Source organism: Dromaius novaehollandiae, chromosome 14 (assembly GCF_036370855.1).
Source record: "Dromaius novaehollandiae isolate bDroNov1 chromosome 14, bDroNov1.hap1, whole genome shotgun sequence".
Lineage (NCBI taxonomy): Eukaryota > Metazoa > Chordata > Aves > Casuariiformes > Dromaiidae > Dromaius > Dromaius novaehollandiae.
Window position 1 is genome coordinate 15,328,854 of NC_088111.1, and position 20,335 is coordinate 15,349,188.

The window sequence follows — 20,335 nt, forward strand, 5'->3', positions numbered from 1 at the left end:
CTGGTACGTCTTTGCAGAGGTTATAGCTGCTTTTGCACCGCAGTAACGCTACCTACAAACTGCATGAGTCACTGAAGCCATTTTTGCAACTCCAGCATAGTTTGTCAGGAGTGTGACGATCCTGGCCCTCAGTCTGCAGCAAACCCTGCCAGCAGTTGTAGCTTTCTCCCCGAGTTTCATACAGTCAAAGCCAGAAATCACTGAGGACTGCTGCCAGGAACTCGGTCAGCATCAGCATGCAGCTCTTTTTTTTTTATTATTATTGCAATTTTAAAAGGGAAATTCATAATCTAATTTTTTTAAATCAGGATTTACTTTTATTTTTTTAAACAGTCTTGCAAATCCAGAATTTTTTAATTTGGCTCCTAAGAAACCATCTATTTTAGGATAATGGGGTGAAATTATGCAACACAGTAATAGAGGACATATCGTGTAAAAAATTGCTGATAATCTGTTCACCTTTGCAAACACTAAACCCTTATTGACAAAGGGAGAAAAATCCTAGAATTACTTTTGCTACTTGGGTTTGGACTTTGCTTCACAAAATGTCCCATTTCCAATGTCTGGTTTCTCTACCAGTTCTCATAGAAAGCAACAATTAACAGATTTAGTCTCCAGAGGCAATAAAAAACACGCAGCCATAATCTGTCAGGGCAGAAGGAGCTCCAGTTCCCGGAGGCCACAGGAAAGACTGAACGTTATACAGCATTCTGGCCCAAATCTTGGGGGCTAGTCAACGCATAACACAGAAATCAGAAAACAAAAAAGCTTAAGACAGAAGCTCTTTTACAGGTCATTGATACTATTTTTTCTTATATGACAAAATATAACAGCATTTGAGGCATTATAAATTCCTCTTATTATGGTGGATTAGTGTAACAAAAACAAACAAACAGTCACTCTCCCAAAAGACCCCAATGAGGTTTTTTTCAATGGCCAGAAGGTCAATGACTTCCAAACTTCCACTGGAGAAGGGCTTCCTTTCTTTCACAAACATAACTATTGTGCAGGAAATTAACTTTTGCAAAAGCAGTTAAAGAAAACCTAATTTGAGGTTGTTTCTGTGGTACTATGACTTATAATAAACTCATTATGGAACAATTAGATCTTGAAATGGGAAGGGCCGTTTATGGCTCAACAGCAACACACTTTTTCAATAATGATAAGCCTGGGCTGATAAAAATAATTCCCTTACACACGGGAAGAACAAAGTCAGAAAAGCAACTAAGGAAAAATTTAACCTTTGCATTGTGTACACACAGGACAAGTGAGAAAAACAAGCCACTAAATCCCAGATGGTGAGAAACGGTGATATGACTGTACTGCCAATCATTTGCAACACTAATAAAAGAAGGATCATTTGGGCAATAGCTATGTCGATTTATTGAAAGACTTAAGACAACCAAAGAATGCTGTTTTTCTATTTTTGGACCGCACAGCTGCCCATTCGAAACGCTGTCTGAAAAATGTTCCTTTGCAGTTGTTCACAGCTAACACATCATCCAAACTCTGATCAGCAGATCAAGACATCACTGAAACTTTAAACTTAAAGCAACAGGGAAGGCAACTGCAGCATTTAATAACATGCAGCAGCAGATCGACCTCCCTCCCTCAAGAGACCCTTTTTTTTTTTTTTTTTTTTCTTTTTTTTTTCTGGCAGGCCCTTGAGAGGTTGTTTAATACAGGCTTCAGTGCATTTATCACTTTGAAGAGGATTTCACTTTTAATTTTCCACCTCTAGAGGTGCAGCTTTTTAAAGCTGTGGATGTTCCTGCTTAGCTATCTGCTCTACTACATATTTCATATAGAAATCCTGACTTTGCTGCAGCTTCAAACCCTTTAAACTCTATGAAACTTGAGTGCTAATTCACACTTCCTGAGCTAAGAGCAAAGCTGTGCTGCGCAGACGGTGACGCAGAGCCCTCAGCGTCCGGATCCCCACGGTCTCTGCTAGCTGATGCACGCCGGAAGGTGACTGTCTTCCTTGTCTGTGGAGAGAACAAGCCCATGTCAGCAGGTGCCTGCACATCACGCAACAACCCCCAGCGATGAGCCACCCTGTGCATACGACAGCCACGTCCCTCACCAACCACTTCCCACCCAGCAGCAGGGAAAGTTCCATCTTTCCTTTCTACTCCTGTTTTTCCCAGAGCAACAGCAAAGCACATGGTGGCACTTGAAGCTGATCTCTCTCAGACTGTGGAGCAACCACCTGATGGACAGTTACAAACAAGAGCTGCCGGTGTTTACGTTAGCATATTGTACTCGGCAATTTGGCTGCCTCAGGACCACTCAATGAGTTACCGTGTATCACAAAAGTAATTATGTGCAATTTTATTTCCATAACCTTACAATCAATGCCCATTAGTCTCAAGTCTGAATTCAGATGATGTTGTCCTGAATTAAGATGACTCCAGAAATTAATCAAACAACCGTAATATAATTCAGATTGGAGGGGACCCTGAGGAACTCCTGTAATCCAACCTCCTGCTCCTGATCCAAGCAGGGCTAACTGCAGCATTGGATCACGTTGCTCAGCTTTGCTTCAGTTAAGTTTTGAACATCTCCAAGGATGGAAATAATCCACTGTAAGTTTAGTGACAACCCTAATGAAGTAAAAAATTGTTCATTAACAACAGAGAGATTTCGATTAGAACATATAGCTTGGATGGAAGGTCTTCTCTAGTTGGTAACATTTGCTAAAAGACCTGAATCTATCCCAGGTGTCTATATTGCCCTTTAAGTGATTTATTGTATGTTTTGAAGTTTTGCAGCCTTGATTGTCGACTGTGTTGAAGTAGTACACAAAAGGCGAAAAGGAAAACTTCATTCTCTGTCTTAAGCTTCCAAAGCTGTGTATATTTGTAATAATCTTATTCTGACAATTTTTCTCTATTCAGCCGTTAAAAATTAAAGATGGGCTACTATTGTTTCTATTACAGAGATCTATTTTTCTTTTGTAACTAATCGTAAATTTGATAGGAGTCGGTTTCTATTATGACCTCTTTTCATGGTGATCTTTCTTTGCAAAACAATTTTGCAGCCGAAGCTACACAAAGCGTATGCCATGCACACAACTCTGTTTTCCAGAAAATGGAAGAACGTTCTATTGAAGCCGCATAGAAACGATCCTATTATATGGGAACGGTTTAGAGCACAGTGGCTTCCTAACAATTAGAGCTTTATGGGTTTCATTCACAGCTTCTATAAAAATTCTCAGTAGACTCTATTTGCCCCCCTACTTCTCCCACAGAAAGTTTGAAAACACATCAGTGAAGGTCCTTTATGGCATCTAATTTATTCTCTTGAAATTACCTGCAATTCCTTAGTAAAAGAGACATTTTTAAATGAATCATCTCTCTGCCAATTACAACCTCTCTCATCATGTGCTGGCTCTGCAAGACCGCCAACATGACAACTTCTCCCAGTTAGAAAGAAAGGCAATTCATTTTTCCTTAAGATAGTTGGATTTTGTTTCTAAATTCACACGTCAGCCTTGTGAACGATCTGCAGAATTCAGGTGGAAGAAACGCTTTGGTTTACAGTCCTGTGCGAAATACCTTTGCAGACCACAGAAGCGTGGAAATAGGGAGATGGTGGCGATCTCCCTCCCATAAAGTAGCTAATTACATGATCGTCTTGAACTCTCTGAAGTCAATTACTGTAATTGCCGCAAGCTATTGTGTTGTCATATTTCATTTGGAACAAAATGGTAGCACGCGAGGAAACTGCCAAATATGGCCTTCCCGACTTTGTTCGCTTTATAGAAATGTGCTTAAAATGAAAGCTGCTGTCAGCCCCCATGAAGTGCTCCAGAGCTCAGGAAGCCGCCACTTGCTGCAACGCTCCCTGTTAGTGTAAACTTCTGCAAAGTCTAATAGGATCGAATAGCTGGAGCAGGCTCCACGGCAGCGTTTAGAGCACCCAGGGCAGCCGGCGCTGTCCCCGCGGCCACACAGGACCCCGTCACCTCCTTCGCCCGCCCCAGCACGCCGGGGACAGCCCCTCGCGGGAGGGTGCTGCATCGCCTGCTTTCTGTGCACGTGCTGGACGGAGCACAGAAACCTGGAGACACTCAGCCATCGCTTTGGGTAATGGTTGATCCCCAGAACAAAAAAATGCATCTGGATCAAAATTTTTCAATCTCCGAAAGGTTTTCAGGATTTTGCTCGAGTTAAATTGCAGCTTGAATAACAAAAATGTTGTAATACAAGGTTAACCTTAACTTCATCCTGATGGAACTATTTATCTGCCACGCAAAGATAGGTATATTCTCTGTGGACGGCTTTCTTTAGGGGCATATACACAAGCTATTTTCTCAGTACAGTGAGGATGTCTAAATAAATCTCTTACAGCCAAGTAATAGGAAATATTTCATCTTCAGATGACTACACCCAACTATTTCCCAACCTTCAGGAAAGCCAGTGAATATCTAAAAGTATTAGCACTTCTAAAAGCGCAAAACAGAGACAAATTTACAAACCACAATGGTAATGACCTCTAAATTAGTCCTCAGTTCCAACTTCATGAAATGCAAAATCTTACAGTACTTCTTACCACACAAGATGTGCCATACTGTACTGCGAGGCTGCATTTTGCCTCCTTGAAACAGGACACAGATAGTGATAGAGGCAGTAATTTCCCCATGCTTTAAGGTGACATAAATATTTAAGCTTCTCTCCTGTAACTTCACGTAACTCATGAAAGACTAAGCAGATCCTCTAAGGAATCTGAAACAGATACTGAAACAGATACTCAGTGTGAGCCACACACAGAGACGTGTGAGCGTGTATGTTCTTAATACAATTATGGTCACTAGAAATTTGCTGGGTCTATACACATGGGGCCAAGCAAAAATTCTCTGAAAAACCATTGCAAAGAGCATCCTTAGTGCCCCATCAAGGCTTTTTAAGCACCAGCCATTTTTTGGGAATAACAGGACGCCTTGGCTTTTGGGGAAAATAGAGCAACAGCGAGTAAGGGTGCTTCTGAGCAGCACGCTCTCTGCCAAGGGCCAGCCGTGCACCAGGAGCGATTCCCCTGCAGCAAATCGCCAGGCTGGTGTTACAGGAGCCAGTACGGATGAGGAGGAGGAGGAGGAGGAGGAAGGCCAAGCCCTCTTGTGCCATGGCTCACTCCTCAGCCCCTTTGCTGCCGAGGCTGCGAGCAGCCGCCGTGTCCAACAGCAACAGCAGGGTGGGAGGTAGCAGGGTCGCTACCCAGGACCAAAGGGACATCAGGCTGTAAGGAATTATAGAGAAACACACCTCAAAGCTGTTAGCAGATTTTTTTTTCTGTTGGCTTCAAGCAATCCAAGACTGCATGCTTCAGGTCTAAAAGATAACATAAAATATTAACGAAAACATAGAACACAAACACTGCAAATTACTGGCTGTAATCTCAAATGGGGTTTAATAGGAATACTACATCCTTGCCTTGACTCAGTTGTAAACAGGCAACACTCCATACATTAAACCGGAACTTTTACCACAAAGGCTTCACTGTGGCCCTGTTTTCCTTAGTGGGAAGCATTGCTACTTTTTCCTCGGAAAACACAGGAAGTTGGATACTCTTTGCACACATTTTTACGCCACTCTCTGAAGAGACGGGTAGTGGAAGAGCTACTTTTGCTCATGTTTTATTTGTGCTTTTTCATATCGATTTGTCTTGAGACTAACTGACTCCACTGTTGAAGAATGATTATGAACAGACAAGGAGCGGCAATGCAACAGTTTCATACTATGATGAGAGATAAAATACATAGTTTTCATTCCAAAATGTTAAATGTATTCCATGTTCTCACAGTGCCCATTTAATAGTTTAGGGACTGTGTGTGTGTTTCCCTTAGAAGAGAAAGGCAGAATGCACTTTGCCATTTTTTCCTCCTCCTGGATCTAATTATTCTCTAATTTAAATGCAAAGGCCAATCCAGGTTGCTCTTGAGACACTGTGGGACTCTATTAGGATCTTATACATTAAGACTTTTTATGATAACAATTATATGATAAAGAGCATCTGGAGTCTAACACAATATTAACACTATTTCTTAAAGGTGAAACCCAATTCCCCCCCAGTATAAAATTCAACTTCTTTATGCTTACACGGTCTAGCTTAAGGAAAGAGCGTATTTTCTTCCACATTTTCTTCCAAGCACTTGATATCCTTTATGAAAAACAGAGGGAATCAGCCCAGTGCAGGGGCAATAAGAATAGTACTAGCCTCTATTAGGAAGGAAGCGCTGAACCTTCAGGCTGTCTCAAGTCCAGTCCATATTGTTCCATTATCTTCTAAAAGCAAATAATCTGCTATTTTGCTTATGCAGTTCAGAAAATAATCAGAACAACCCCAAACAAACAGTATATTCACTGCCATGCGTTGTGTTGTTTGCATTACAATATTGTGCGCCTTCATAAGACCTCCATGCTAACATGCAAGACATTATCTACGATTTCACTAATTTGCAAAATGAACAGGTAACACACGCCATTCTCTGTGCAACTCCTCTAGCCGTACTCACATTGGCGTTATGGAAACTAAACTCATCCTCTAATTCAAAGAGGTAATGAGGTAGGACATACCAAATGAACTCCTGAAAAAGAGTGAAAAGGGGAAAAAATCATAAAATTCAAATTCTAAGAAATTATTCCAAACCAAGAAGTAGAAATCACTGAACCGACCAAACTAACAAGACTGTTACAATATACATCTGGTTCCAAGCTTCACTTAAGGCAATGATCATAATGCAGTAATTTTTATTTTCACAAATCATTTTCCCTAGAGCCTAGGACTCTAAAAATTGCCCATTCTAGTTCTCTAACATATCTTGTGCTTTCACTCTCCTTCATTATATTACAATTCAATGGAAAAAGGTTCTGCTAGATTAGGAATAATTTGGCTTCATTTTTTTTTTCGATAAGTAGAAAACACTTAGTAGAATGACAATAATGTATTTATGATCTCCTTCTATACACGTTGATAGTTTACACATACAGAAACAAAACATTAGAAGCGGATAATAAGAGGCAAAAACAGGGAATTTGATCTGTGATGTTTAAAGTCCAAAAGGTTCATTGGTATATCCATAATTTGCTTCTTTCCATAAATTTTTCATATATTATACCATTGCATGGGTATCTATGTACGTGCCCAATTTACAGAAACTAGTGCTCATAGAAGGTTAAAATTTGATTGTAGAACATCCCCTATAAACTTCAAAAACAGTTTGAAACACACAGTTTTTGCTGTAGATAGTTAAAGGGCTAACTCCATTCTTCACCCTTTTTTCATCTATAGGTACTATAGAATCTATAGATATATAATATCTATATCTATGTACATCTATCTATATCTATCTATAGAATATCAGTTATAGAATTTTTTGTTACTCTCTTTGATGAAATATTAAGTATGTATATGAAGGAAAGGACTAGGAATACAAAACTGCTTTAAGAAGCTTTCTTAATGGTTAGATGATACAACTTTAATCATGTTGCTATACCACCCCACTATTGCAACAGCACTAAATCTCTAAGAACGGTAGCAGGCCAAATGAACAAGAAAGCCACCTTGCATTTTTATATACGCTGAGCTCCTTGCTCCATGTTTCATGCATGGCCTTTTTGTTTCGCCAATGACCTGATATTCAGAGCTATAAGGTACATGTGATATCACCATAAATTTACTGTAAGCAAAAAGATGCCACTAATTACTGACTGAATACACTGTCCATACATGAAAGTAGTGGGAAGTATTTTTCGGCTTTATTGTAACGGAGATGAGCTCAGTAGCCCACAGGCTACATTATGAAAAGAAAGACACTTTCCAGTCTGAGATATATTTTCAATCTATAATTAATGGACACGTAAATGCCTCATTATTTCTGTACAGGCTTGCAGAAGAGACATTTTAACTGCACATTTTTAACCAAATAAGAGCTATTAAGTATCAATCTGAAGCACAGTATCAAGAAAATTGTGTCCTTGAATTGAAAAAGCTGCTTTGTACCATTTTTGGCAGAGCATCCCTAAAAAATTTAATGCTTATGCAAGCCTTCTCCCACAAAAAACCTGGTGAGCTGAGTACTTACTACCATGAAGAACATAAAGTGATAATTTCCTAAACTCTGGTGCACAGTGCATTTTCTAATTCTCTTAGCGTATGACTAGCCAACGCGGGTGCTCTCAGAGGCTTGTTCCATATTTTCAGCTGTTCTGCTGCATAAATAGAGAGAATAATATCAGTTTTGAGTACTTCTCTAATGTTACTTTTCAGGCAGCTTGTACACTTACTGAGGAACTATATGTAACTGAGGATGAGGAAGACAAGTGATCCGTTAGGAACACTTTCACAGGAAAAGAGAGATAGCACATGAGACGGTGGACAATAAAAGATTATTTAAAAAAATAGTAAAATGCTGTACTAAAGAATATATACTACTAAAATACTGCTATACTATATTGGTAGAATTTGATTCAAATCAGCAGAATGAATGTCATCAGTTTCTAGGCCGAAATTATTTACTCAGCTTAGAGTATTTTCGTAGTCTATGGTAGTGATAGGAAAAAAGATTAAGTATCCTGACAATGTCTGACCATCATTTAGATGCAGTCATTCTTTGGAGAAATTAATATAGCCTCAAGACAAACAGGAGTGCTCTAATTTAATTATAGAGATTCTTTTCTTTCCAAAGGCAGAGTGAGCAGTTAAATGTGACTATATCAAAGCTGATGTCAAAAGTTGCATTGCTACTTAAAAAAAAAAAGAAACAAAACAAAACAAGAGAGGATATAAGTTCTCTGGGAAGAAAAAAGAAAGGCACATTTTTTTATACCTTTCCACTCCAATTCTTCATGTCATTAGATGACAAAACTGAGATAAAAATGTTTCAGGAACTAGTTTTAACATTTAAGTAAATTGAAGTCTCAGGGTTATAAGCAGGCTAAGGGCCAGCATTATTAGTCTTATTTTCAGGTAAATCACATTCCTGATAGGATTTCACGCTGGAAACTCATGTTTTTTTTCATTCCTGCTTTAAATGTGCCTGGTTTATTTCATTAGGAAATGTAAATAAAAGAACTCATTCAATTTTCATAAAAGGAAGACACTGGAAAAAATAACTGTTCAATGATACATATCAGAAACTATAGTGGGGAGACATTTAAACCAGGTATTGCTTTTGTATTGAATTGACTGTTTGGATGGAAATAAGATGGAACTACGACACATGCAAGCTCTCCATCACACGTACACCCACATTTACATTGTACTATTAGAAAAGTGATCAGTCTTTAGGAAAATAAACTGGCCCATTGATCTCAATATGACCATCGTAATTCAGTATGTGAGCAAGGAGTTATACTGCATTGCTGCCTATAACTACAGACAATGTTCTTCCCTGTAGTGACCAGTAACTGGCTGAAGCTATGTGATAGCATTCCTACTCCTGGGTAATACCAAGGAGTCAGTCCAGATTAATGAAACATCTGAAATAGGCAAAACTGATCTAGTTAGTATAACCAATGTTTTTATTCCTTGACTTTTGTATTTGCTGTTATCTAACGTAATGTTTGGTCTTCACACTTGCAGGACTTTGCTGTTCCATGAAACAAAAGACTCCTTGTGTTTGTGTGTGGTTTTTGGGTGAAGGGGAAGTGAAGAAGCAAAGAAGTCAGGTATGTCATTCAGGATTCAAATTCCCTAGTGCAAAGCATCTGCAGCTCCTTGTATGATCTGATGATGTTCTCAGACAGAAAAGCTCAGAGAAGCTTGGACAGGCTTCTACACGAAAAACTTGTTATTTTGAACTGTTTGTTCTTTAACAGTTTGCCCGTTACTGCCCAATCAAGCATACAATAAACTAAGCTCTTTCCAATTGGAGAATCAATTGTCAATGCTTTTGAACAACTTTAAGGAGCTGTTTTTGTGTCTTCACTTTAGCCCTTCCCCTTGAACCAAGAACCACAGACTCTTCCGAACCTTATCACAAAGCTAAGAGAAGTCAAGAAAATTACAGCGCATTACCCATCACTGAAAAGTACAGTAATATGTGAAGCCTCTGGCGAGGGACTCGCAGAGTCAAGTATATCCTTCAGGGAATCAAGGAAATCTGAATTATAATATGATGCCTGATTGACTGGGGACTGCCAGTCAAAATGATGACATTATCTGCCAATCAAGGTAAGACACAATTAAAAGAGAAAGCTTCCTCCAATTATATGCCATGTCCATTAGGAGTGGGATTGGTGACAGGCTTAATCTTCCCAGCGCCTACAAGGCAATCTCCAGGTTGTTCTGTTTCTGACAGTTTTGCAGGTGCATACGGTTTATGTACAGACTTTAAGGTCATAAAGAGGACATTAGGAAGATGTATGCTTCATGCCCAACTACACTGAGGGGCTAAATCTCAGTCCGTGTTTAAGAAGCAATTATACTGCATGGAAGTTAGAGCCAAAAGGATTTCTTCATTTTTCCAAGTCACCAGTGGATTTCACAGGAGCAGAACAGAGAAGCACAAGACAATCTATCTCCAGTTTCTCCAACTCCACAGCCCCTCATAGCTCACAGCACTCTGGGAAAAGGATAATAAACTCTGGGACAAGATTCATAGCTGTTAAGGCCAGAATGGACCATTAGATCATCTAGTCTGACTTCCATAAGCCAGGCCAAATACTCTTTCCCAGTAACTCATGTACTGGAGCTTAAAAACTTGTGTTTGATTAAAACATGCTATCTAGAAGATACCAAGACCAAAAGCATTACTAGCTATATCAGTGAGCTGCTTGAATGGTTAATAGTGGTTAATAACGGTTAACATTTATGATTTATTTCTAGTTAGAAACTTTCTACTTTTAATGTTGACTCTAATTTCAGGGTGACTGCGAAATCAGAGATTCAGCAGGCTTAGTGTGCAGGACAAGCTATACGCCCATGAAACCAGCAGTCACTTCTCAGTGACTTGTTAGAGTTTGACAGCTAAACTATCCAAAACACTCACTTGCCCTGAGCGTGTTCCAGTACTTCTCAGCTCCACAGTGCACGTTTGAATAAGTTAAGCACATTTTTCACATGGCAGATTTCAGAAAATGAGCATTACTTCCACAATGGCTTCTTCTTCATCCTATGGGCCACTATGACAGTATGACAGTGATGTTACAAGTCTCCTCTCTTCCAAACAGAAGTCTTTTTGAAAAGAAGGTGCTCAGAGAGGTAGCCAGTCACATATGCATGACACATACTTCAGGAGAGAGCTGAGATATAGGGGAAAAAATGACAAGGGATTGGACTTGGATGTGGAACCAAATGCAGAGAAGAATCTATGGGGAAGAAGAGCTGTTCAAAGGCACATGTCAAAATATGTAACAGTTTGGGAAAGAAAACTCACAGCCATTTAAAGCTCCTAGGAAAAACTACATGTGCAGAATGCATTTCTGAAACTGGATTTCTGTTAGGACCATGGATTAATGTCACTACTGGAAAGCTGAATGTCTTTTAGCATGTGGCTAAAAGTGCCAGTGGGATGAAGCAGACATGGGCAGTGGTAATACAACCAGCAGTATTTTCATTTCTGGCTACCTGTGGTTACAACAGTATATGGCAAATGTTCCTACAGAAAATAACTTTAACCTAACCAGCACAGCCCGTATACTCAAAACAGGCTCCTGCTTATAGGGACCACAAAGTTGACAAAGGTTTAAGCAATACTTAAGCTGGGGTGGGTTTGCATAGCTAGTGAAGGCCACTTCATTACTCAGAGCAGCTCTTGTTGCCCTATAATACTATCAGAACTACTGCACCTTTCAATCATGCTGACCAGATCATTGCTTGAACTCTTCTCATTTTAGACCATAAAATAGAAGGCAATTTTTGTGTATTGAGAGAATTTTCTTCTTTGTATGCTGCTTATTCAATTTAAAAATAAATGAAAACCAGGTTGGAGTAGCTTCATGTAGTCCCTCATTTTCTGGTTGGGTAGCTATTTTCATGGTTAAGTCTTTTATTTCAGATTAGCACACAGAAGCTAGCTATTATGCAGTCTCTGCACTACTACGGTTGGGGAACGATTTTTTTTAGTACGTTCAAACAAAGACCGAAACATAAGAGACTGTTCTACGTTTTCTAGCAAGATGCCACAAAAGGCTGAGGATGCACCATTTGGTTCCTTTTAATTTTAATGGCAGGAAAAAAACCTTAAGAAATAGCAACCATCTAAAGAGGATCCTTGCACGTAACTGTTTCAGATAGGGTCCCATATACACCATGCTCAGATCTTCAGACATAACCGATGAAGAAAGGTGTGACGTGTAACTGCTAAGTATCAGACATCCTAAGTACTTCTGGTTGTCATGTCTGAAAAATAATCTGTGTTCATCATCTTCCTTTCTTCAGTGAAACTAACAGCTGGTGGAATACCAGCTATACACCTTTCCTTCACGGAAAGGATAGCTGGCCCCGCTCTCCCACATCGGAACAGCTGCTCCCCAACTCTCTCTCTAACCGAGAAGGTGGACTTGCACTGGGAACTAATAAAAAAAGATCTGTTGTTACAGAGACAGAACTTTCCTACAGAAATCTCAAACCCACAAAATCCAGTGGTTACTCCAGGCACCCAACAAGCAGAAGTACTTCTCTTCTGGCTTCTCCAAGCTGGGCAGGCAGCACCAGATCACCGGGGAGCGGAAAATTAAAAAGGACAGCAGATGACTTGCCCAGAAGGCCCTGGAAAGGTGCTGCCCATCTGGTGAAGAGTAAGATCTGTGTAGAAAGATGAAAAACTTCTGCCAGAAAGGCAAAAACAGTTGTTTGACGAAGGAGGTGGAAGAGGAATCGTCCAAGACACTTGAACCAATTTCTTGGGGTTAACGTACTGTACCTTGGAAACAGAGACTTACGTGTATTTTGGAACAGATGGACAATCTGCATCACAAAAACCTCAGGACCCCGTGAGGTCCAGCAAACATACTCCTACCACTTTCCCCTGACATTTCTTTTACCTTAAAGGCCTCTAGTGATGGAGAGTTCCTGACCTGGCAACCTGGTCCAGTGCTTCCCTAACATTAAGTGGTCTTCTCTAATATACAGGCTGAAACTTTCTTACAAAAGTGTATTTGTCACCTGCCATTCAAGTAGAAAACAGACTATTCCTTTCTCTGCAGCAGCTTGGTATGTGTTTGAACATTGTCCTTACGTCCACTTCAGTCTTAACAGTCTTTTCTGCTCACGCAGAGGAAGGTCTAAAAGCAAGTCATGCTCCTCCTTCCTCCTCTCCTCCTGCTGCCTGTCCGTACGAGGCAGCAGCACTTCCCGCTGGCTCCGGGCAAACGCAGGAACAGAGCCAGAGGGGAGCGGGAGCTGCCATTCCCGGAAAGTACCTGCACCGAGGCACCATCAATATCATGAAAGACTCAAATGGCACGGTTCGTCATTACTTAACAGCACCTTGTATTACCTCTGTTTTGACAGCAGAAATTTTTCAAGCCACCCCTCGGTTAAAATATTTCCAGAGCTTATAGGAATTACTGGAGAAATTCTCCGAACGAATGCCAGTACTCCTGGATTATTCCATCTTCAAATTTGTAAAATATTCAAAAAACTTATGGCCGTCAAAAGCAAAGCTTGTTTTTCTCTTTTTGTATCCAGCATCTAAAATTTTCACAAAATGCAGCATTTGCTTTCCACTTTTCATGCTTATCTGCTCTTTCACTTAAGATTTTATTTCACTTTCATTTTCTATCAAGATGGACTTTAAAACGTGGTCTGAACTAAAATTTAATATGCACAATAAAATTTAGTATGTAGCTGAACAAAAAGCCGCTGCACCAAAAATGGTCCAGTCCAGCAGTTTTCTAAATGATGTAGGAGAAAAATAATGGGGCAGAGTAGCAGAAGCCTGACCCTATTCCCATAAGACTGTAAGATTTATCACCTACATAAGCAGAATGCTACAGAAAAGAGATCTATTGACCACAGCAATAACTCACAGCCCAGTAAAGCTAGCTGAGATGCTAGTCTGGTATTTGCTGATAGTACCTTTATTATGTGGCACTCACAATCTTTTTAAATAGCTTTGCTCAACAAGCTACTGTTTTTAATGTTATGCACCACCTATTCTTTTTTTAGACCAATCACTTATTTACGGTACTGTTATTGGGGGTGGGAGGGCTGGGAAGGGTTTATAGTAGTCAGGATTTACTATTTCAGTCCAAAACTGTGCTGCCTCACTTCTTGGCGATTCGGGGAGGGGGAGCTAAGGGCACACACTATCCACTAGTATAATAAAAATGTTACTTAAACCAAAGTACGTTTGCATGATAACTCCTATTTGAATAGAATATTTTCTGGGAAAATGGAAAATAAAAAAAATCAGCTATTAGTTCAAATACACGGACTGAATTTTCTCTGCTCGTGGCAGATGCCGGGAGACGCTCAGCCCTCCCGCAGAGCAGCTCCTCGGGGCTCGGACGCGCAGGCTGCCAGCTCGGCTCCCCGTGGGCCGGCACGGCGGGCACCATCCCTCCCCGCGAGCTCTGCGGCCCTGCCCGAGCGCCCAGCATGACACTATAGCTACTTCAGCCTGCCAAGATGGCCCAAAATACTCACCATGGACCAAAGACATAGTCCTAGCACTTATTCCCGTCCCTGCTTTCACAATGGATATGCCTCCCTTATTTTTAAAGCAAAGTGTGATGAATTTGGGGAGTCCCAAGCACTCCTAATTTGTAGTAAAACATCTGCTTATGATGCTTTAAAGCTATTTTAAAAAAATTTGTTAGGGTGACTAGCATCAACCTCAAATAATTCTCACTGAAAGAGCTGAAGCCTTATCCAAAAGGATTCCCGGAGTCATCAGCTGCATGAAAACAGGCTATAAACAAATCTTATCATAGAAAAAGCACAAATAAAATAATAGGAAATGTTGACAGTTCAGCTCAGCCCAACAATCCCAGTTCGGCCATCACGCAGCTACCTGAGCCCACAGCACACCTCCCAACAGAAAGCACAATTTTTTTTACCCATAAAATCTCCCCTTTCCCTCTAACTGTGTTTTCTTGAGGAGAGAAAACAGGATCTTGTTGCTCTGCAGCATCTCCAGAGGCCAAACGGCCCCTCTCCGTATCCCGGTGAGGAGCAGGAGAGCTGCTGCGGCTGCTGCTGGCGTGGGCAGACCGTCACCTTGTCGTGGGGGACGCGGGGACCCCAGCCGGTAACGTTAACAACCGAAAGTCAATCACAAGATGAACTACTGGACTACTGCTCAGAAAAAGAATGAAAAAGGCTTCTACACACCTTTCTTACTGTTGCTTAGACAAACTCCAGTGCCACCGTGCATTTTTTGACCACAAATGATCTCATATACTACCTTAAAGTTCATAAAACCTGTGTCCCGAAACATCAGACAATGCAGCAAAATTTGTCCATGGAAATTCTTTCCAGAAAGCCCTGCACACACAGGCTGAATATACGCTTTTGAATATACAAGCAACCTTTAGGGCTCTGTTCCTTTGTATTCCTTCCCATACACTCAGCACCTTTTGCTAGCAGCCATTTAAATTTAAAGGGAAAAGAGGCATGAAAAAGTAAAATGATTTTGTTTGCCCATGTGAAGCTTTATTTTCCTAGCTCTTCTAAAACAACGAAAAGCACAAAGGTGCTGTGAAATATGAAAGGCTTCTCTCCAACTATCAGAGGGAAACTACCTTCTAAATTCATTGACAAAAAGAAACACATTTCCATATCTATGGTGCAGCCCAAGCCCACGCATTTTAAATTGCTCCAGTCAGTTGTATATAGCTACCTTCGCCAAACAAAAATAATCCCCATTAAGGAACAAAGTCCAGCTGCTATTGTCTGAAGCCACAAACACAACTCGTGGATGTGAAAAGATCAATGCTCAGTAAGGGTGATGTGCATCTGAATAACATTTGAGGTCTACTTTGCCTGTAACAATGTTTGAGAACAAAAATTCTTTCAGAAGTTCATAAAATTCACACGCAAGACCCAGCAACACAATCATTGTTTATAAAATGATAATTGCCTCAGGTAAAATCAAGTTACCTAATTAGAACAACAAAGAAAAGCTGTACCACACATGGTACATCTGTTGCCACGTGCATAAATTCTGTGTGATTTGCCAAAGTAATTTATCCACACACAGCACACATCCAAACTGGCCAATATCTAGTGCTGAGCAGAAAGGAAATTTAAAGAAAGGCACATCATTTATCATTACAGACAGCTCAGCAATATTGTGGACAGGGAGCACAATTTCCGTGCAGGGGGAAGAGGATGAATGAAGACTGGAAACGCTTGCCGGGCTTGGCGCCTGCTCTAGCGGCAGCCTGACATCAGGATCTCAAGGGCTACTTCCTCCAAGAAGAAAGGAGCACGCAAAGCCACCTCTTAACCAGTCAACCCTGTCCCAACTCATACTGCGATTCAATGAATTGCCAGGTTCTGATGGAAAAACTTGCTGTCAGAAATTTTTTGACCACCCTTTCATAACTTGCAGTGCAATTTAATGTGAAGAATAAGCAAACTCACCATTCTATGGCAGCCTTACATTAAGGCTGAAACCTTACAGAACTTACTGTCCCCAAAACGCATGTTCATACGCTACATGTAAATTCTCCCCCTTCCTCTCCACACTTAGAGGAGTTTTTGAAACAGTTTCAATGCAGTTATTCCATACAAAAGACATTCTTCTGGATTTTTCAACACTGTTCAGTTCTACAGGCTACAAGATGCTAGAGAAAGGCAAAGCAGTATCTTTATCCATGGATTAAGTTTAGATGAGAAAATATACTGACATATCAGTATCAACCTATTCTCCAGAATCTCATCTTTCATTTACAATTAAGGAGGATTTTTACTCCTAGAGTCATAAAATGAACCCTAAATCCAAGAACAGGCTAAAACAGTGCCTTTGTGAGGTTCCAGGATCTCTGGAGCTTAGACACAGAAAACGTTCTATTGTTCTTGATGGTGCATCAACACTGATGACCAGTGAAATACTTCACATATCAGCACTGTTAACTATTTCATCCCTAACAAAAAACAGGAAAGGATGGCTGCAGATCTGCCTAATTTCATACAATACGATGCTGGAATGAGGAATTACCCCTTACTTGCTTTCTTTGGCCAAGAAACAGCCGTGACCAAAGACTAATCCAAGCCACCGGTGAACTGAAGCTCTGTGCTGAACCTAAAGAACTCAGCAAACTCAAGTAACTCTTAATTTGAATAAACACAACCTACTGATCATGTAGGTTGTGCAAACCTACAGAAGGTTGTGTCTCATTTTGATGATTTGCGTAAATAGTTATGTTCTGACTTATAATTTGTGGAAAAATACCTGGCTATGAGCAACATTGCAACATCTCAAATTGCAGCAGAAGATAGCCCTGTTCTGTTAGAACCCTGAATTGCCATCAGCGTAAACCTTATGAGTCATCACGATCAGATCCAGCCTTCTGATTCCTTGATGGTTTCAAGGCGACTGGCGTCAAACAGTAGGCAGACATTGAACAGTTCCAGAATTAAACTGTACTCCAGAGCATTTATGAACATGAACTCTGGATGAGTGCACATGTATTCCTGAAGACATTTATGCTCTTACACAGTTCTGCTCCTACTCTCCTTGCAATGTCGGCTCCACAAGACCATTGCCATCATTAGCAAGGTGAATGCAGAACTGGCCAAGTCAATTAATCTGTTCTTCAGGAGTTCATAGTCATGAGAGATCCATATTATACTGTAACTATTCAGTGACAATACAGCAGTTGAAGCTGAGTAATAAAAGCTTTGACAAGGAAATTCTTAAAGATGTCACTCACTGACAGCACAGAAAATACACAGATGAAGCATGGGGGACAATTGCTTTCCGGTTCTGGAGACGGCAGCAGGACGCATGGTACAGGGCTTGGGCTGCACGCTGGAGCTGGCGGTCACCGCTCCACCTCCCAGGGACTTGTGTGGTCTAAACCTCAGCAAGGGGAAGGAGTCCACTGAACTGTGCACAGAAAGGCAAGGAGGGCATGATGCAGCTCCAAGTTGAAGAGATGATAGCAGCTGCAGAAAGCAGATTTTACTGGAGGCAGATTTTAAACAAGTAGTTTGGGAGATGTCTATATTTTCAGCAGCTATTCCAACTGAACTGCCTCCAGCACAGTCTTGGATCAAAGCACAATTGCAAGCTGCCGAATGCAAGGCCCAATTAGTCTGCTCCTCCTGCATATTACAAGTCTTATTAAAGTTTGTAAGTTAGCACAGACCCTTCTGCTTCCACTCTCATTTTGGAGAAGCCATGGCTGCCCTTAGATAGCATGACTTCTTTCTGAAACAAGATACTTCCACTTTTCCAGGTTGCATACTAAAGAAAAACCTGCAATGATTTTAGCAGCTTGGGATACAGTGAAGCATTTCTTTTCTCCCCCTGCATGGACATGAAAGGCAGTGTATTCCGTTCTTAACTTCTGGGAGCCCCTTGATTTCCCTGCTTCAGTTCCTGAGTCACAGCCATTTTTCTGCTACAGAGCTAAAAGCCCTCGTTCAGAAAAGTCAGCTGGCTGCCCAAAAAAGAACTCGGTTATTAAAATACATGTCTCCTTTCCAGTCATGCTGGAAGACTTATACAGCTACATGGGAAATATTTTAGGCATCATGAATTACTGAAAACCTTCAGGACCACTCTCAAAAATGCAGTACAAATTAAGGAAGGAAGGAAAACTAGAGGAGGAAAGAAACAACCGGACTCCATAGATATACCAACAGAGGAGGAACAAGGGACATAGCATTAACTAAATGCTTCAATAATCGATAAAGCAAATGGGCAAAGGCTGGGCACAGCCCTCACTGTCTGTGAGCCAGGAAACACACCGGTCATTGCTGAAGGACTAATGCAAGAAGACATTCATTACCCATCACCGTTATCCCCGACACTCCAGAAGTGCCAAACGAGCCAAGATGGCATTAGCAAAGGAAGCGCTGGAAGCCACCCTGCCTCCTACGGACAGAGTAAATCAAGCAGGGTAATAACGTACAAAACCCCCTCATGACAGTGTGTGTGCTTATATACCGAGAACCACCCGGCTTGGTGAGCTGGCAAAGATCACAGGTGGAGGAAAACGTGTTAACAATGAATTACAGAATATTTGGTATATGCCTTTAGCAAATTGTTTATGAGCTAACTATGATTTTCTTAGAAGGTGCACATTGTTCATAAGTATTTGCTATGTAAATCAGATGACAGCAGTTCGAACTATATACGATTTGTGAACTGTGACCTTCGAACGTAGGTCGGCTCTTTCCCTCTCCAGCAGGTAGCACACGACACACGCCCGATGGGGACTGGTGTGTGACCAGCAAACAGAGCAATTTAATACGGACAGGAAAGAGCAATCAGTGACGATTAATAAAGCACAGCAACAGATACAACATGACATGATAATCTGTGATTAAATTTACACATCAAGCAACATATAACTAACTTTAAATAAATATTGCCTAAAAGGGCCCAAACATTAAGAAGTAAGGTTTTGAATTTTTGTCTTTTTTTTCAAACTGCCTGAGCAACTTGAATGAAAACATTTCAATTTTCTGTCCTCAAAAGTAGGTAAAACTAAATGACAGTCTTTGCACTCATTTTTCAGGGTGGTAAATAAACAATTATTACATCTGTTTAACAACAGTGATCACTGAAAGGTAAGACCTACCTCCAGCTCTGTAAAAATGCACATGCAGGTATTCAGTTTCTGCTTCCCTTTTCAGATGCCAGCAACCTGCAGCAAGTGAAACGGAAGGCTATCAGATACCACTGATGAAGCAGCTAAACTAGTCTTCAAGCGTTTCCTCCCCACAGCATGGGAAGTTTCATTTTTAAAACCAGAAAGATGCATTTCTACTGAAAATCTTTTTCCTTTAGTGAAGAGCACGGACATTTTATGAGGATCCATTTGATCTGTGGGAAGTCAGCCAGACAATCTGATACAGTAAAATATATATATATTTTTTTATCACACTTTTATTCCTTTTCCAATGGGATTTTTATAAAACCTGATAATCCAGATTGTGCATGGTTTAAACAAAAGTAAAGAAAATACTAAGCTCAAAACACCACTGCTGACAAATAACAAAAAATTATCTCTGATTGAAAGGGTTTGCAGTTTAACATGATACAAGTGGTGGGGGGAGGAAGAACGTACAAGAAAAATAAGAATGCAGAAAGCGTATTTTGTTTTTCTGTGGCTTTCAGAGATCAGTCTGGGTTTGCCTGAAATAGGACGTGAGCTTTCACACCACCGCCAGTTTGTTAAAGAACACATTGAAAGGTTCAAACCAAAAT

At 40.6% G+C, this 20,335-nt stretch overlaps 1 long non-coding RNA gene across 1 annotated transcript; it reads right to left on the reverse strand.

Moving 5' to 3' along the window:
* Positions 1 to 250: 250 nt before the first annotated feature.
* On the reverse strand, positions 251 to 19,766 carry LOC112981037 (uncharacterized). The gene is made up of 3 exons (XR_003258582.2): positions 19,707 to 19,766; positions 5,268 to 5,333; positions 251 to 1,988 (listed from the first exon to the last, which is right to left on the reverse strand). It is a non-coding gene; the product is annotated as an uncharacterized LOC112981037 (long non-coding RNA).
* Between the last annotated feature and the right edge of the window lie 569 nt (positions 19,767 to 20,335).